The sequence below is a fragment of the Hemicordylus capensis genome, chromosome 4 (assembly GCF_027244095.1).
Source record: "Hemicordylus capensis ecotype Gifberg chromosome 4, rHemCap1.1.pri, whole genome shotgun sequence".
Classification (NCBI taxonomy): Eukaryota; Metazoa; Chordata; class Lepidosauria; order Squamata; family Cordylidae; genus Hemicordylus; species Hemicordylus capensis.
In genome coordinates, this window is record NC_069660.1 from 253,798,581 (window position 1) to 253,818,681 (window position 20,101).

Sequence of the window (20,101 nt, forward strand, 5' to 3'; positions counted from 1 at the left end):
GTGTGTGAAGCTCTAGAAGTTGCCCTGACCTTCAGAGTTGGCAAAGATGAGTAGGAAGCAGGCTTGCACTGCTTCTTTATTTGAGTTGGGGTGTGTCGCTCATAGGAGGCTCAGTGAAGGATTAAAAGTCTGACCTCATGTCTTAGTTAGGCCCTCACTTTCCATCTATCCGGTTCGACAATTCATTACACTTAAATAAAGTTGGGGCTCTTTTCATCCAACTCTTTGTGTGAGTGTTGTCCTTGCGGCTTGTCTGCTTGGGGGCAATATGTAAATCAAACGAGGGTACTACCTTAGGTGCAAATGGGCAACAACAGCAATAATAATAATAATAATAATAATAATAATAATAATAATAATAATAGGTTAATCTATATAGATAAAGACAAACATGTACATGTTCCTGAAGAGGCATTTATAGATTTCTATTATAGATTTATAGAATATGTATTTTGTGTTATTTTCTGGAAAATAGAGAAGCATGGGTTATTGCACTTGTATCAAAAATAAGCAATTGTTTTTAATTAAAACCCTAGAAAAATGTAGAACATAAAAATTCTAAACCCTAAATTTATGCCATGTCATCATTGAAGGATATTTATATTTACTATAGGAATGAGAAAGTTTGCAGCTGCCTTCCCCTAATATTTCCTCATCTAAATCTATAATCTGAAATAGAGATCAGTAAATAAAATATTCAGATATTGTAGCACAGTAAGAAAGGCATTTTATGGTTACTGATAGCACAGAGAGACCAATGAGACAGCTGCTGCTGCTAATTCTTCTTCTTCTTCTAACAAACTTGTGGTTCCAAGAATTTATAGTCTTCCAAATTCTGAGAACATTTAGTCCGTTCTGCCAGGACTCATGCCTGCAGTGGGGTGTGTTCGAGGGGTTAAGGGAGATGTCAAGTGGTTATTTTAGCCTATACATGGATACTGATCACTGGCCAAAGGTGGTATCCACAGGACGACCAACCAGAACTTCCAGAAGCCTTTTGGATATTGATAGGCTAGGTAACTGTGATGTATGACCTTCCCCCCATAGAAACCTACAGGACAGGGTAGCTCTTTGATGCTGAAAAAGAAGGAGCTTGCTTATTGTTCCTCAGCATCAGGCCTTCTCTGTAGCTGCCCCTGAACTTTGGAATGTGCTCTTTGTCAAGATACAAGGGTCTTCAAGAAGGCTTCAAAAACATCCTCAACAAGGCTTTTAGTGAATGTTTTTAATTATACATATTTTAACTGTCTTAAATTGTGTTTGACTGTTGGATTGTAAACTGTCATGAAATTTTATGATTCGGCAGTATACAAAATAATTATTTCCTTAGATGGTGTGAAATATGTACTAACACTATGAATCTTCATTTTTCATCTCGATATGTTAGTTTCTTGAGAGTAAAGCTCTGTGAAGAGGGCTGGTAGCCTGTAGCTTGTTTAAGCATATGCTATATATCAGATTAATTAATATACTTGCAAGTTTCCCTGCTATAGGTGCTTTTTAGAGATGTGCAGAATGTTCCAATATTAGAATTTTCCACCTTGAAACAGGGCATTTCAAGTGTTCTGAACTTGGAACAGAATGCCCTAAAAGTGTGGCGGGGGGGGGCCTGTTTTGAGCACAGAATGGAACAACCTCATTCCAAGTCTGAACGTTCTGACTGTTCCAAGTTCCATTTTATATTCCAAAATGGTACGTTTTCTGGCCTCTGCACATGTGCAGCAGCCATTTGCGTGGTCAGCACGCAAACACATGATATTGTTCCAACGGAATATTTCGTGCATTTTGTGTATACCCCTAGTGCTTTTTTAACACATGGAACCAAAATTTGAGGTTAACACTTGAATAAACAAAAACTTGCATTGAAGAAAAGCCATCTTGAATATTTTTTCTTAACATAAGAACCAAACCCTTATCTGATTAATTGTTGGGGGCCACATTTTAATTAACTAAGGTTTCAGTGGTTGAGCTACTGACTGACACTTGCCATTTTTCTTTGTTGGTGTTTTGAGCATTACAGGTTCATTTGTGTATAACTAAAATTAGCATTTAGTTAACGACAAGCGTAGAGCATAAACAAGCCTTTGCACTTTTCCCATTGTGTGTGTGTTATTTGAAAGAATGCATTTTGAAATGATTTTTTAAGTAGTTCATAACTACTTTCATAACCATTTCAGCATCATACTTGATTATTCCCTGCTATTGTATAGTGTTTGTATATGCTTATTAAATATTAATAAGTATATAATCGTGTATAATAAATATATAATAACTATATAATAATTATACACTATTGTATGTGCTTATAACAATACAAATATGTCTGTATGATCAACCATCCTGTATTTTGCTAGATGTGCTATGTTACAGATATAAAGATAGAACAACTTGGGAGGTATATCATAGGGTACGGGATGCTATATGTGAATGGCAAGCAAAAGAAAGTGCTACTTTCAGGTAGATAGCCAGAGTGGCCATTCAGACGAGTGGATGGATGGGGTGGGGGAGGCTGCTCAAACTCACCTGCCCCCCCCCAACAGTCACAGAAGTGCTGCTTGGGAGCACAGTCCTCACGGTCCCCAGCAGCATTTATGTGACCATTTGGGGGGGGGGAGTTTGAGAAGCCTTCCCCGCCCCCCACCAGGTCATGTGGAGCTTCAGTATGGAGCTCCAGAGACCGGGACAATGCGTCCCGGCTTCCAGATATCCCACAATGCACCACACCACAAGCATGGTGCATTGATGGAATTCCTCCATCAGACAGGTGCTCTAGGCGCCCGTCTCTGTGTCACCTTGGGCTGCTTGAAGCTTGAGGAAACACACGATCCCGGCAACTGGGTTAAGGGAGTGCTTGCTCCCTTACAGTCAGCTAAGAGTCAGGCTTGGGAGCGGGGTTAGGCTGGGTGGGAGCACCAGCACTCCACACAAGTGCCTAGCCTAGCCCTGGCTAGGCTGCCCTAGCCCGGGCTAGGCTGCGTGTGAGAACAGCCTCAGCGACTGTTGTGACACCTCAGCATGAGATTTTGAGACGTTTCTAGCTAATCAGCCACTGCCACTATTTGAGGAAACTTTCAGCTTTCACCCTTAAACATCTCAGGCTAGCTGTAATGTCTTGGCACAACAATCCTTCTGTCTTCACATAGGGATTGACAGTAAAAGATGCCATCCAGGATAAACAAACAAGGATTTATTCTTCTTTGGAATAAATATAACATTTCTGTCCTTTACACAGAGCTCCATAAAGCACATCTTCCAACCAGTAACAGTTTCACTTTAACTGTTGCAGATTCTCTCTCCCATACTGCATATGGGATACCCACTACCTAACCACCAAAGAACTTTTGCTGATTCTGTACATTCGATACAAAATCTGCAGATTGAACCTAGGCTCTTTTGCATGCAAAGCAAATGTTCCACCACTGGGCTATGGCAGCTTCCTATGTAATACACTGCTAGTTCTGTGGCGGATCGGCCACCCAGACGAGCGGTGGCTCTCCCGTGCCTTGCTGCGCCTCGCTCGGGTGCTCCAGGGTTCAGGTTCAGGGAAGCCCCAATAACGCACTGTGCAAGTGTGCAGTGCATTACTGGGAGCCCCCCCCCCACCAAGTGTGTCCTCCACGGCTGCGAGCAGCCACAGCAGACACCCATTTTTGGCCACACTTGCACCCAAAACTTCAGTTAAGTGGCGGCTACTTAAGAGGGCCCACTGCTGCACCACTGCCGGGAGCCGTGTGGTTCTCATGTGCAGCAGAAACTGGGCTGGTTTCTGCTGCACATGTGAATAACCTCTGAGTCTCATTCAGACACCCAGAAACTCAAGGGGTAGTTAAGGCAAATCACCATGGTCAGTATGTCTTTTGCATCATGAAATTATTTAGCTATTCTGACTGCTTGAGAAACAAATAGAAAGGTGGTTGTTGTATACAGTTTAACTTCACAGTTTTAATAAAGGTCATGGAGAGAGTTCCTGTCTTTTAAAGGGGGAATGCTTCTAGCACCTATAGACCATCTAGTATGAATAATTTAGAACACGATAGTAACTCTTTTGGATTACAAAAATAAAGTCTGGAGAGGGGAGAGCCCCACAAAGGGCTACTTATGGATGACACCCAAGTCTGCTTTTTAGTCCTTACCAGAACAGGCATACATTATTTAAAGGGTAGTTCTATTAATATTTCCTTTATCAGCCCATCTGTAAATCACTAATCAGGTGCTATATTTCTCCGTTTTGCACAGCCACTCTGCACCCTAATTTGAGCATGTTAAAACTTAATTTCATCCTAGACTTTAGAGTATTTCCAAAATATAAGAGAGGGTTTTTTTAATGCGTTGATTTGTAGAGCTGCAAGAAATGCGGCTATGTAAAATGTGTACATTTTTCCTTTTGACATATGTGACCTTTTAGTATTCTCATAGGCTTTTAAAATATCTTTAATTTTGTGTTTTATGTTTTCTTGACCCCATTAAATGGACACATGAAAGACAACAAAATTAATAATTGGACTTCCATTAGAAGTGCACTTTGCTTGCAGCTTGCATGAACAAGTCTACTGAAAGCCTTAATCAAAGAAGTAGCAAATAAATTTATAACTTGAAAGTCTGAATTCATTTGTGTAACCTTGAGCATTTTTAAATGCCTATCTTGTTTTCACAAACTTTGCCTAAACTGATTAGAGAAGTTTTGTTACTTGAGATCCTTTATTCTCTTAATTATATGTATTTTCCTAGGGTGTTTTTTTTCTCTCCTCTTAAAGTAGAAATGGATATATTAAGCATTTATACGCATTTTTAGATCTCAGTAGGTGACTTCTTCCATGAAATTTAATTGTAGTTTTAAAATCATTGAGCCTTCAGCACTGAGAAGTCAGAGCTTCAACCCTGATTGCAAGTTGACCTCTCTGATGTCTTATGCCGCACATGCTGATCCTGCTACCCTGGATTAGCAGCAATTGGCATGTGGAGTGATGCTCTAATTCAGACCATTGATCAGTCCTAGCCATTTCTTCTTTAAGTGTTCTAGCCTTTTTATGAAAAGCATGAGGGGAGCAGACTCTCAAGTAGATTCTTTTTACTTGAGGGGCATTGATTAAGCCAAGTTGCTTTCTGTATTATCTCAAAGTGGAATTACTTTGATAAAATACAGAAGACTGCTTTGCATTATCAGTGCCCTGGAAAAAGAATAACCTCCTGAAATGCTTAATAGTACAATGCACTTCTAGAGTTTCTCTTTCCTCTTGTTTCCCCGTGGGTGCCCTCTCTCCTCTTCTTTGTTTCAGAATTCAGATAGGATCTCAAGCAGGAGCAGAGCTATAATTGGGCAGATGCGCTCAAAAGACACAAGCCGCCCAGTGTCTGAGAGCCACCTCTTCTCACCGCCTCCCTCCCACCCCTTCTGGCCACTCCTGCTGCCACTTGCTGCTCTTTGGGGCTTTCTTGCTTCCCACTGCCTGGGAGACTACAGGAGGTGGAGTAGGCAGTGAGAGACAGTCCTGGTGGCATGTGGCCAGCATGCTTCCTACCACCCGGGAGGCTGCCTGGATAGTGGCAGAGGCAGAGATGGTGGCAGTGTACTGCCCCAGATGGGGCTGTGGGTGGGTGAGGGCAGTGTGCACAATCTGCTGCCCTGGCCACTGGAGGCGAGGGCAAACTCAGGCCTACCCTCCCCTAACTTTACCAGTGGTCTCGAGGCCAGAACAAAGCTGGGATGTGAATGGCTACTCCCTTCCAAGAGCCCCTATAGAAAACCTGGTGGATTACCTTTGTCAACTTGTGGAAGATTACTTGAAAATTGTTGTGTTTACTCATAGGAACTAAACTGTCAATTGCAGGTTATTGGAAAACATCTCGGGTGTTTTTTGTTTGTTTGGATTTGAGATATTGCATGCATATCTTATATGTAGGAGCCAGCATGGTGTAGTGGTTAGAGTGCTGGAATAGGACTGGGGAGACCCAAGTTCAAATCCCATTTCAGCCATGATACTTGCTGGGTGACTCTGGGCCAGTCACTTCTCTCAGCCTAACCTACTTCACAGGGTTGTTGTGAGGAGAAACCGAAGTATGTAGTACACTGCTCTGGGCTCCTTGGAGGAAAAGCAGGATATAAAATGTAAAGAATTTAAATAAATAAATAAATAAATAAAATAAAATAAAATAGGCAGTATCTCAAATTAAAAAAACCTCAATCCTGCAGAAGTTTTCCAGTAACATCTACAGACTAGTAAGTTTAGAGCAGGAGTTATTAGCTTTGTGCAAAACTAGGTCTTATATGTATTATTCCAGTAAACCATACATAATAATGCAAATCCATATGTGACTTAAGAACATAAGAAGAGCCTTGCTGGATCAGGCCTAACACCAATCTAGTCCAGTATCCTGTTTTCCACTGTGGTCCACCAGTTGCTTCTGGGAAACTGACAAGCTTGGAGCATCTCCCTCTCCTACTGTTGCTCCTCTGCAACTGGTATTCAGAGGCCTCCCACATCTGAACTTGGAGCTGGCCTATAGCCATCTAGACTAGTAGCCACTGATGGACATGTCCTCTATGAATTTGTCTAAGCCCCGCTTAAAGCCATCCAAGCTAGTGGTCATCACCACATTCTGTGGCATACAATTCCATAGATTCTATGTGCTATATGAAAAAGTACTTCCTTATACCAGCCCTAAATTTCCTGGCAATTACTGTCATGGGATGATCTCTGGTTCTAGCATTGTGATAAAGGGAGAAAGCATAATTTTGTAAACCGCTGTGTAATCTCTGGGTAAAGTTAAACCACCCTGAGCCATTTTTGGAAGGGTGGTATAGAAATTGAATAGATGATGATGATGATACCAATGAAACCAAGCAGGCCTACAAGAAAGAATAAGTCAAGAATCGAGCAGAAAAATGGAAAAATAAGCCACTGCATGGTCAATATTTGCACAATATAAGTGGAAAATCAAACATCACCAAGACCTGGCAATGGCTTAAGAATGGCAACTTGAAGAAAGAAACAGAGGGTTTAATATTGGCTGCACAAGAACAGGCACTAAGAACAAATGCAATAAGAGCAAAAGTCGAAAAATCAACAACAAACAGCAAGTGCCGCCTTTGTAAAGAAGCAGATGAAATAGTGGACCACCTAATCAGCTGTTGTAAAAAGATCGCACAGACTGACTACAAACAAAGGCATGACAAGGTAGCAGGGATGATACACTGGAACATCTGCAAAAAAATACAAGCTACCTGTAGCCAAAAATTGGTGGGGCCATAACGTTGAAAAAATGGTAGAAAATGAAGAAAAATATTATGGGACTTCTGACTACAAACAGACAAACATCTGCCACACAATACACCAGATATAACTGTAGTTGAGAAGAAAGAAAAACAAGTTAAAATAATCGACATAGCAATACTAGGGGATAGCAGAATAGAAGAAAAAGAAATAGAAAAAATCACCAAATACAAAGATCTACAAATTGAAATGGAAAGGCTGTGGCAGAAAAAGACCAAAATAGTCCCAGTGGCAATCGGCGCCCTAGGTGCAATTCCAAAAGACCTTGAAGAGCACCTCAACACCATAGGGGCCACAGAAATCACCATCAGCCAATTACATAAAGCAACTTTACTGGGAACAGCCTATATTCTGCGACGATAATCTATAATAACAGCAACAACATTGATAACAAAATTCAGCCATCCCAGGTCCCTGGGAATGACTCGATGTCTGGATAAAACAAACCAGTCAATAACACTTGTCTGACTGTGTAAACAAGAAATAATAATAATAACAACAACAACAATAACAACCATTTCTCATGTCTCCCTTTATGCACCATTTATCTAAACTAAAGAGCCCCAGATGTTGTAGCCTTGCTTTGTAAGGAAGGTGCTCTAGAGATTCCTGATCATCTCGTTGCCCTCTTTGGCACCTTTCTGGTTCTATAATATCCTTTTTTAGATATGGTGACCAGAATTGTACATAGTACTCCAGATGTGGCTGCACCATAGGTTTGTATAATGGCATTATATTAGTTGTTTTATTTTCAGTCCCGTTCCTAATTACTCCTAGTGTGGAATCTGCCTTTTTCACAGCTGCTGCATACTGAGTTGATACTTTCAATGGGCTGTCCATCACAACTTCAAGATCCCTCAACTGGCCAGTCACTGACAGCTCAGACCCCATCAGTGTATATGTTAAGTTGGGCTTTTTTTGCTCCATTGTGTATCACTTTTCATTTACTTACACTGAACTGCATTTGCCATTTTGTTACCCATTCACCAAGTTTGGAGAGATCCTTTTGGAGATCCTCACAATCTGTTTTGGATTTCACTACCCGAAAGAGTTTTGCGCCTTCTGCAAATGTGGCCACTTCACTGTTTACTCCAAGTTTTAGATTATAGCTACCTAATGGTGCAACAGGAAAATGACTTGAATAGCAAGCCAGAGATTGCCAGTTCGAATCCCTGCTGGTACCTATATCGGGCAGCAGCAATGTAGGAAGATGCTGAAAGGCACCATCTCATACTGCATGGGAGATGGCAATGGTGTACCCCTCCTATATTCTACCAAAGAAAAACCACAGGGCTCTGTGGTCATCAGGAGTCAACATCGACTCGATGGCACACTTTACCTTTACTTTATACAAATAAGGTAACATGCACAAGGCCCAGTACAGTTATTCCTCCCCCTCTGTCTCCTGTCCTTCAACCAGTTACCAATCATTAAATGAACCTGTCGCCTTATCCCACAGCTGCTTTACTCAAGAGCATTTGATGAGGTGACATTTTCTTGTATTTAGATTTTGCTATCTTCCTTTTGTTTATTGTAAACATTAAAATAAAAATCACCTGAAAAGCATTTTGCCCAGATGGACTATACAGGAGAATCTCATTACTCGCAGAAGTTCTGTTCCTCACCTACTACCATGCATAACGGAACTGTGAGTAACAAGGCATTACAGCTATGGGGAAAGGGGGGGTTAGGTTCCATGGTGAAGGGGGGAAAAACCCCAAAGGGTCCAGAACAGTGAAAAAACTTACTGTGGCGTGCTCCACAAGTCCCCCATATGCCCAGCAATGCCCCCAAAGGATGAAATGCCCCCCCAAACCATGAAATATTGCAGAGGAAAGTTCATTTTTTAAAAAGAAATGAGCCACAGAATGTCTCCTTTAGACAAAATGGAGGGAAGAATTTACCTCCACGGTCACTTCTGGACCTCTAGGAACCACAGATAAGTGGGTTTTCACCCTATTGTATCCATGGATACTGGAAACAGGTGTCTATTAGACACCTTGTGGATACATGGAACTGCGAATAGGTTCCGTGAATAATGAGGTTTTCCTGTAATACTAAGTATTTTCCGGTCAGATTCCTGGAAATAGAGCCTGCATTCTTCTATAATTACCATTTTAAGGTGCATTCCTGTGCACTTATGCAGATGTAAACTGCACTCTTCAGTGCCACTAGGAGCTGTTTTATACATTACATTTTGAACTCAAACCAAATCCTGAATACAATAAATCATGATATTTGCCTGCAAGATACAAGTAAATGGCAACGGGAAAAGAATTTGGATCTCTTGCAGGGGTGTAGCTATCATTGAGCAGATTGGTTCAAAGAACCCGGGGCTCCCAATTCCACCCCTCCCTATTTTCTTCATTATCTCTCTCAGTCTGAGGGGCCGTTGGGGAGAGGAGTGAACGCAGGCCCCCTCTCCTCTAGCTACGCCTCTGCTCTCTTGCATGTATTTTGTAGGCCAAAGTTCTAACATGTGGGCTCATAAACCCTATTCAGAGGTTACTGAGTGCCAGGGCACTCACAGTTACAGGAGCAGAAGAAAGGAGGAAGTCCTGTCCCAGATCTGTCACTCACCCCTTCCTGCCAGTCAGATGCTCATGGTTACAGTTCTGTGTGTCTGAAGGGGGAAGCACCATAACTGATGGCCAGCACTTCTGTGAGCAGCAGCCTCAGGTGATCCAGGCTCCTGCTCCTGGAAGTGCCAGTCATCATGGTTATGGCACTTCGCCCTTCAGACACACAACACTGTTTCCATGAACAACACTGTAACCATGAATTACTCCTAGCAGGAGGGGTGATTGACAGCTCTGGGGCAGGACTTCCTCCCCACTTGTGCTACTGTAACCATGAGCACTCCAGTGCCCAGTAATATCTGAATAGGGCTGTTAATTATGCTGTGTATATTTATAGTGTTTTGAATAGGGATGTGCTCTAATTGAGATTCGTGCACTGATTTGAAGCACGGCTTTAAAAGTGAAGGGAGCACACCTGCTCCTCCATGCAGCTTCCTGCATCTCCCAGCACGGTGGTGGCATGCACATGGCTGCTGCACGAGGGGTGCAGGAAACTGCATGGAATGGCACAGGAGCAGGTATGGACCTGCTCCCCTCACTTTTAATGGTGCCCGGGCTGTGCTTCGAATCAGTGCACGAATGTCTATTTGTGTACATCTTCAGTTTTGAATATGAGATACAATTCCCAAAAATGAGCCCACAATGGCTCATATATAATTTGGCAGAACATTCCTAAATTTGGGGCATCTATTTGAGATGGGGATGCCTAGTGCGGTGTATTGCATCAGTGCCAGTGTTCCTTCTGAGTCATGCTCATGTGTGTGTGCTCACAAGTTTTTTTTTATGACCGCTAAGTTCATTTTAGATCATGCTCAGGTTGAATCAGGAAGGCCCCATTCTGAATCCATGTGCACACACACTCTGCCTTCTGCATGCTCAGAACAAAACTCAGAACAACACAGCTAGGGTGTGTATGGGTGTGTGTACATACAAAGGCCTTCCTCTGAACTGCTTGGCTCAGCTCACTTGCTCAGCACATCTAGAGCTACCCTGTTTCCCCAAAAGTAAGACCTACCCCGAAAGTAAGACCTAGCAGTAATTTCTGATGTACCGCTAATTGCCCTAGTGCACTTTTGGGGGCTAAAATTAATATAAGACACTGTCTTATTTCGGGGAAACACGGTAGCTGTTCTGTGGTCATGTCCACTCCTCTCCTCTGCTCACGTCTTCATACAGTTTGGTTTATGGGATTAATATGGGCAGGATACAGCTTAGAGCACAGTTTGTTTTCCTTGATGATCTTTCGGTCTCTTGGATTATTTACTTTGATTTGACAGCACTGACATGTGTTGTCTAAAAACATTGAATTTCCAGTTTAATTTTTACATTTTACACTCTGCTCCCTTCTTTAATCCATATCTGTAGGTATATTGGAAGTGCATTTGGAGTAGATATGCTAGGAAAGCATCCGGACTCTAACTAGGTGGGTGGAAGGCGGGGGGGGGGGGGGGCAAGTTTTTGTCAGTCTTTTGTATTGCAGCAGCTGGATTCACTGTTGCTATAGCAACACACCACATGATAAGGTGTATTAGATTGCTCTGTGCTGAGCACAAGAGGGAGAATGAGCACTGAAGTTAAAGGTTACTTTGGAGTTCCTTGTGTAGAAATGTTTATGGTTAGATGGTCTAGGTCCTACAAACATTGTACTCAAAGAAGAGAATTAGTGCCCTGTTATTTTAAATCACAGTCACAGGTAAGTTAGCGACTGCTTCTTGCTCAACTCTTTTTCCTCCTTAGTGAAAATGCAGAGTGTCCTTCATATTTTTAAAAAAGTTTTTGTAAGTGTATACGTAGATCATGTGAAACAAAACTTAAACCCTTCAGAAAATGAAGTAGTAATGTTCCAGTTTTAAGTAATAGAAGTCTTCAAGTTGGAATTGCAGCAAATAATAATTTCTTTTATTTTTAATATTACTTCTGCTATGTTATCCAGGTAGATTGTTATCTTTGAAATTCTATTGCACAGAGCTTCAAAATTGTTATATTTCTGGTCCAAATGAAATGCTTCACTGTTTTATAGTATGTTGTCATCTAGGAATTTGTCCTTGACTTTGTAATAATTTTTTAAATATGGGGGTTTCTGCATATATTGTAGCATACTATCAACCCATGTTGATTTCCATTAGTGCATTATGGATGGAAAGGTAGAATTGGTTTCCCTGTTGTCAAACAATGCCATAGGTGAAGGTGGCATCATTCTGATGCTTTTAAACACAATTTAAATTGGTGGGTACCAGTCATTTCTAAATGTTTTTACTCAATAATTAGACAAGTGTAGCTAGACTTTCAATATAACATAATATGACACTCAACAGGCATCATTCTCTGTGGTTTAAACTTGAATATATTCCAGAAATTCTAGCATTGATGTGCTTTATATTAACCATTAGTATTAAATATGCCACATGGCAGGAAGACTAGTTATGTGCAGCATTTATAGATCTCAAAACTGCTTTTGATACTACTGATTAGATACTTTGAAATACTATGAGATACTTTGGAGGAAAAACCTTCCATATGTGCATGGACTGTCACTTTTTTGTGTGTTAATGCTGTGTATTCCAGCACCTGTCAAAATAAGATCTTCCCACTCTGGCTTCCTGACCAATGCAACCTTCCAGATGATGGGACTAGAAAGCAGTAGCATATTTTAGCTGATAACATTGTTTAACTTTTTCATTAATGATATTGTATTTGTGCTTAGAGGCAACAAGTTATTCTTCCTATAGGGGTAAAGGGTAACAGGGGTAACACAAAAAGATGGTTCTTTTGTCATATGCCCAAATTGATGATGATAGACTGTAATACTCCTTAAGTCCCATTTTATAAGCAGAATTCATTGGATATTAATCATGATGACTATAAAGCAGTTTTTTCTATTCTAAACCCACAATGAACAAGTAGCAACTTGATTTGCATGCATTAGAACAAGTCTACAGTTATCATCTGGAAATCTTAACTTTTATTTTTGGGCGAATGGATAAACTTTCAGCCACTAAGTGGAACAAACAGCACTAGATAACTGACAATTATGGAGAACAGGAGAAACCTGGCTGTCTTTCATATTAAAAATTCTTGAATGAAAATTGTACCCACAAGTTATCCCTGCATGATCCCCACCGCATGTTAAGGTCATTCATTTCATTCATTTTCATTTCATTTTTTAGATTTATATCCCTCCAAGGAGCTCAGAGCGGTATACATGCTTATTTTTATCCTCACAACAACCCTGTGAGGTACGTTAGGCTGAGAGATACATGACTGGCCCAGAGTCACCCAGTTATCTGAGGAGGTCCGTCTCCGGTTACCACTGGTACATCTGGTGGCAGCTCAAAGGTGGGCCTTCTCTGTAGCTGCTCCTGGACTATGGAATGCACTCCCTGCAGAAATCCATAATCTGAATTCATTATTGGCCTTCAGGAGAGCCCTTAAAACCTGTTTGGCCTGGCCTTCCAGGGTTTTAAACTGTTTTTAAACTGTAAGTGTTTGGCCTGGTTTTATGGGGTGTTAAGACTGTTTTAAATGTTTTAATTGTTAATTGGTTTTGTATTGTTTTTATAGTTTTTTATTTTAACTTTTAATTGATTTTAATAGTTTTTTGGTTTTTTTGGAAGGGCAGTATAGATATCCAATCATAAATAAATAAGTAAGTAAGCAAGTAAGTTCTTTTATGGAGCAGAAATTGGGAGGTTTTCTGAGTTTGTGGATATTGAGCCACTTGAGAATAATATTTTGTGCACCATACTTGGCACTGCCAGATCCATGCATACGTTAGCTGACATCCTGACTGGGGAAGTGCACATTGTTTGAGCACTAGCCACCACTCTATTCCCTGGGTCCTCTTGCATGTACACAGGTTAGTGTGGAATGTCCACACCAGAACTGCCCGGGAAGCTCTGAAACACATTGCTGAAGGTCAGTGAAATGTTTCCAGTCTTATGGAGCAGTTTTGGAATGCGGGGAGCCCTTCAAACCCTTCTACAACAGTGCATATACTAGAGGACCCAAGGAGTAGCATGGGGGCTAGCTCTGCATGCCTGCAGGGGCTCAAAGCACACATGTTCTTAGTCATGATATCAGCCAGTGTTTCTGAGAGCTGGCTTATCACAGTGCAAATTCAAATGCACTTGAATTATTGGATTAGGTAACTGTTCCCAGCTGATGATAAATCTCCAAAAATCTGTTTAGCAGAGCACAAAGGTTCATTGATTTTGTATATCTCGACTGCAGAGGGTTTGTCAGATGGCCCAATTATATGGTTTTTCATTTAATTATCTTTAAATTTCCAGGGCAGTCATAACCAAACTTGAATTTAAAAGAAGGGTAAGAGGTCTTTACACTCAAAAAGACATATTTATTTATTTATTTTATTACGTTTATATCCCGCTCTTCCTCCAAGGAGCCCAGAGCGGTGTACTACATACTTGGGTTTCTCCTCACAACAACCCTGTGAAGTAGGTTAGGCTAATAGAGAAATGACTGGCCCAGAGTCACCCAGCTAGTATCATGGCTGAACAGGGATTCAAACTCAGGTCTCCCCGGTCCTAGTCCAGCACTCTAACCACTGCACCACGCTTGCTCCCTGATATGTACCTGATATGTACATCTCTAGGCTCGTCTGGCAAATTTCAAGATTTCTCCTTGGTATGCCAAATGTATGTACCAACATGAATTTGAAAACTTCTCCCTGACATCACTGCCTTATAATTCGTTTACCCTTCTTGCAAGCGAGGCTTGAAACCCCTCCCCACCAATCTGGGGGACAAAGGCTGCAGACAGGCAAGGACAAGCAACTCCAGCAGCTAAACCCCCAAGGAAATCCCACAGTCACTTTATTTATTGCTTGCTTGCTTGCTTGCCTCACTACGGCAAATGCCTTGCAAACATTTCTTCCCTTGTTGGGAAATAACTTGATTTTTGGCTTCTATTGTTTAAAAGATAATTTATTTGTTAGTAGGTGTCATGTAGATAATTCATGACAGCTTTTGCCTTCCTATTGCTTAAAATGCATCATAATTGTACTAAAATTAACATGCTTTACTGTCATCTGGATTATCCTGGTGTGTTTTTACCCATGTTTGTAGCATTAGGAATAGGATCTGTGGTTTGTATTAGATGATTTTGTTGTTGTTGTTGTTGTTGTTGTTGTTGCATGTTTGTCATGTTTATGGCTAAAACAAACCTGAAATGGAATGTATTGAAATCCAGTCTTATTTCAATGGTGAGATACAAAGGTGTAAACAAAAGAATAATGAAATCAATGTAAAATGCTTTTATTGTTAACCATTCCTCCCAGGTTAGACATATATAAAAAGTTAATGACATTGGGTTAACCAGTTTAATCAGGTCTATTATTCAAGTGCAGTGAAGTGTTATATATGTCCACCCACAGACTTACAAACTTACTTTGTTGGAAAAAAATCAAGTATCTCTGGAGAATGATGACATAAGAATGCTGGAGAGCAAAACTAACAGACTCTGAGAAATTGACTCTGAGAAGTTAAATGTTGCATGTGTCTGATGCAAGTTGCTCTATGAACTCTGCAGCCATTTTAAATACCATTTAATATTGTTTATCTTTGTTCGCACAATCATTTTCTTTAAACCCTGGGGCAGCGATTAGAGTTGTCAGATTGAGGGGGGAACTTAGATGTTATGAGGTTCCCAATTCCACACTTTCATGGTAACACAAATGTGGAGTCTGGGAGTCTTTTGCAGGGGAAAACTTATTGGGGTGGGGCACGTACCCCTACCCACTGATTTCTTCCCTTCAGATGCCCCCTTTCCCTGTATTTGCATAATCTCTGTATCATTTCAAAACATGTTTGCTGCCGAAAACATGTCGTTCTTTACACTTTACTATTACACCCTCCACAGAGTTTCCCCCTAGAAATGTCTACTCTCAAGAGATATCAAAACAATCCAAAGTTAACATCTCTTATTACTTATTTATATTGAATAAGATATGCTGATAGAAAATTATTTCTGCTGGAACTGTAAAAAGAAAAAAGGTAATATGCATTCAGTTTGTGAAGACAAATGTATATATTTTGTATATCAGTGTGTCTGAAGCTTGACAGTGTGTGACAGCTATAGCCACTAGTTATTTAAGAAATAGGTTAATTTCTAGAATTGGGAAAGTGGTACTGTGTCGAAAAAATTATAATAGGCCTCTTCAGATCTGATGTTGTTTTTTCACTGGGATAGCTTCCTTGGTTTATCAAAGAGGAAACCAATATAGGAACTGATTTGAAGATTATGATATTCTGTTCTCAAATGAGCAGGATTGCTGCCACAACAGGTGCTCAGATTTAAAGTTTCTGCTCTAGCTTGGAGATGCTTATATTATATTGAAGGAAGAGAAAAACAGTAGTGTTAGTGATAGAACTGAAAAGTTGGTGTGGTACATTCAAAAAGAGTAAAAGGCAACATTACAATTGCACATTACAAAAATGGCAGGTATTTCGTTGCAAGTGTCTTTGTTTTATTTAGTGACTGACATCCTGACGAGCCAGCTCGCAGCAAGAGGCCATGCCCTCACAGCTGGAGGCTTTCCCACTTCTGCCGTGCATATGGCCAGGGGAGGGAGTGGTTTTAGTTAATCTTCGCTGCCTCTGAAAGTGTTCTGTATTTTCAAAAACATGAGGGCTGTGCAAATCTCAGGAACAGAAGGCACAGAGCAGTTCCAGAGGCAAGGAAGATTAGTGAAAATCACCCCCCCCCCATCCTCCCACCTACACTGCAGAGAAATGGAGTAGCCACAGTCTGCATTAAAAGCAGCCTCCTGCTGCATCCTCAGTTGATTTAGTAAGAATATCAGCCAATAAAATCTGAAGTGGATACATGCCATATGTTCACTTTGTGAACATATTGCAGTATACCTGGGTCAATTGCATCTCTCCTCTGCTTGTATGTGTTCTAAATCTGAGCTGGTGGCCTCCAGGTGTTGCTGAACTACAATTCCCATCAGCCCCAGATACAGTTTATTGAGAATTGGGATTGGGAACCACTGCTGTAAATGCAAAGGGTAGTCACTGCAGATATTGTAGAGTACATTGAAAAGCATGCTAAAATTGTAATTGTGAAGCAAACTTGAGAGCCAGTTCACATGACTGCTTAGAATCATAGATCAGACTTTGTCTCATTAGTGTTTCTTGCCTCCACATAATGAACAGGGGAGAACCATTGCAAACCATTGTCATATAAACAGGCTCTTGTATGGTAGTAATTGCGATCATCATGTGCTTGGTTCAGCAACATATACACCATAATGTGAACAACATGGTAGTGTGGGCTGTGGCAGATGTATTTTTTTAAAGGAAACATGGAGCAATTCCTAGTATACAGAAAACAGGCAAATTCTGTCTGCTGCAATTTAGGTGACTTTGAAAGGGCTTCAGCAGACTTCATGCTTTTTGGCTGCCATGAAAGTAATAGTGAGTTCAGGAAGTGTGTGAATTAGATGTCTTGATGAGCTACACTGGGATAAAGTGAAGCTGGCTGATGAGAATCAAAAGTAAGTGAATCATTAATGAGTCAGAACAGACAGAGACAGAGAGGACTATTTAAATGAAAAAGGTCATGATCATGGTTCTGATTCTTACATATCAAAAAGCATTGGGAAATAAAATGTGGATAATCTAATCAATACAGAAAAGCAAATGAGAATTTCAGGCCATAGGAAATGGAAAGTTTTTGTTCAAAAACTTGGGTGTGTACAAAAAGAGGGAAGAAAGCATGGACCATATGAATTTATTCCATGATTAGTTCATGGAGGGCTGAAGGTGTATGTTAGCCAGCTCTAGTCGTACTCACTCTCTGCTAGTGTTGACTATTCCCCCCCCCCAAAAAAAGTTGTCCATAAGATGTTTTTCTGTAATTATAGTTTACATGGGCCTAAATTAGTCAACCTGGCTTAATAGACTAGCAAAGTTTGGAATGCAAAGAGCTTTTAAGCCCATGTGTCTCTGAACAAATACACTAAAATATAATAGGGTTTGTTTTCTACTGTTAACTATGCCTTCTAGCATTAAAACTATGCTCATTATTTTAACTTACTGTATATCCTATAAACTCTGCTATGGTTCCTACTATTGGTTATTATATTTATTGTCTTTTATGTTTAAGGTAGGTTGTAAAAACTTCTTAGGTGGGTCTGGGTTTGTGTAAAATTTCTTCTACAGAAAAGCTTCATTTTAATGGATGCTCCCAGACCACCACTACAGTGAAAATAATTTCAAGCAGCAGATGGATGCTGCATGCGCATAGACCACTTGAAGAATATGCAGGTTGCATAGGTTTCCCTATTATACCAATACAGATTTCTTTGCATGGCCCTTTTCTTCTGTTTTCATAGCACTGAGTGCCTTATATTATGGGAAATGGCACTGATACTACAAGGAACAAACTGAGTACTTCTTCTAAGTAAGAGTTCATGGCTAAGGACAAACCTCTTCGATACATTTCCATTTCAGCCCACATATGTGATTTGTGCTACCAGCTTCTTAATATTCTGGGTTTGTGGAAAACATTAGCTCAAGTCAGACATCACAGTTCTTCAAACAAGGATTTGAAAAACAGGATCATGCAACAAGGTTGTGTGCTCCCTCCTCCCTTCTTGTGTATATGATTTCTCTCTTTTCTTTCACGATTTGCAGTAATCATTATTTGCAATTATGTTTGAATCCGGTTAGCACAAACCAGGATTACCTCCAACTCCTATTATTTGATAAACCATTTCAAATTAATGTTTTGGTCATGATTTGGCAATAATTCCTGGTTTGCACTATTCATAGCTAGCCTTATTTGACCGTAATGGCAAAATATGGTTATTTGTAGGTAGTGGTATATGGAACCAGTTCAAATGGAACCTAGTTTAATTCAAACTGGCCTGGTTTAACCAGTTCAAGCTTGAACTGGCCTGCCCCCCCCCCAAAGGGGGCCAGACTGAGTTCAAACTGGGCCCAGTTGAGATCGGACGAGTTTGGCCTGGTTCGATCAGCTCAGTTGCCCTGCTTGCGAGCCAGGTGAAGCATGGTACAGTTATTGGAAGGTGGAGGGGCCAGAGTCAGGCCACTGCCACTCCTGGCGGCATTTTAAAAGGTACACTGAAAGGAGGCACTCTTCCCTCCTCAAACACCCCCTCTCTGTAGCCTGCTGCAGCAGTGGCGATATTTTTTAGAGTGAAAGGGGGGGATTTCCCCCACAGCGGCACATTAATCTTTGCCAATTGGCAGCAAAGAGGTTAATCTGCCCCTGGCTGTACATGAGTATACCATCCCCAGTTTTCATAACACCTGAACAGGCGTACTGTTGTTCACACATGTTCAGTATATATATATCATAGTATACTTCCTATCTATACCCTGCATTTCAGTACACTTGATCCAAAATCCACTTTTAAAATGAAAAAATCCACTTTTAAAATGAAAGTATGTACAATCATTCACACAGAGACATGTACTATTTACAGATATTGATACACATGTACAACGTAATGTCCGAAAAGGACTTGAGCTGATTGCCAAATGTGAGATTTCTAGATGACCTATATGGGTTTATAATACAATCAATTTTGATATAAACTTGCATTGAATTTAAATTGTTTTGAGGTTTTCAGAAATGTAAAGCAAGTGCATTAGCAGACAGTTTTCCATTCTTTAGTTGTCATTAGGAATTGTACTTCTAGCATATTTGTGTAATGAGGCGCAATCCAACTTGTTAAGCAGCCTTCAGTCACAAATATTTTTGTATAAGATTTCAGCTCAGAATTAAATGTGGTAGAATAGACACTAAGCCACTTTGTTCACAACCATGGTAGACTTGGGAAAATGTTAAGGAACTCTGAGCTGGAGAAACAATAATACCTTTGTTACAATTCTGCTTATGTTAGCAGAGCAAAGCAAAGCAAAAATAGATGTTTAGAATTTTTTTAGGGTGTGTCCATCCACTCCCCTCAAAGCCTCCCATGTTTCAGTTATCGCTCTCAAATTTTTGAATATATTATCTAAGAACTAATTTCCAAAAGGACTTTCTATTTGGACTGAAACATTCTTGGTCTTTTAGTAGTCTGAATAGTGAAGGAAATAAACAAATGAGGGTTCAGTTTTAAAGTTTGGTTGAAACGGAAATACTACATGGGGACAGTTCATTTGTTTCAATTTTCTCTTAATTCTAATTCAGAATACCAAAGTGCTGTGTGTTTTTACAAATTAAAACAAATCCTAATTAAAAGGGCAATTGCAGTGTTGC

At 40.4% G+C, this 20,101-nt stretch overlaps 1 protein-coding gene across 38 annotated transcripts in view; it reads left to right on the plus strand.

The window, feature by feature from the left end:
• Positions 1-20,101, plus strand: part of DTNA (dystrobrevin alpha) — a 323,001-nt gene that overhangs the window by 125,009 nt on the left and 177,891 nt on the right. Inside the window, exon 1 of one of the 38 annotated variants that reach the window (XM_053243064.1) lies at positions 11,419-11,543. The exons of the other annotated variants lie outside the window; for them this stretch is intronic. The gene's annotated coding sequence lies outside the window, so the exon portion shown is untranslated. Of the gene's footprint in view, positions 1-11,418; positions 11,544-20,101 lie in introns of those variants that run through there. 38 annotated transcript variants of the gene reach the window in all.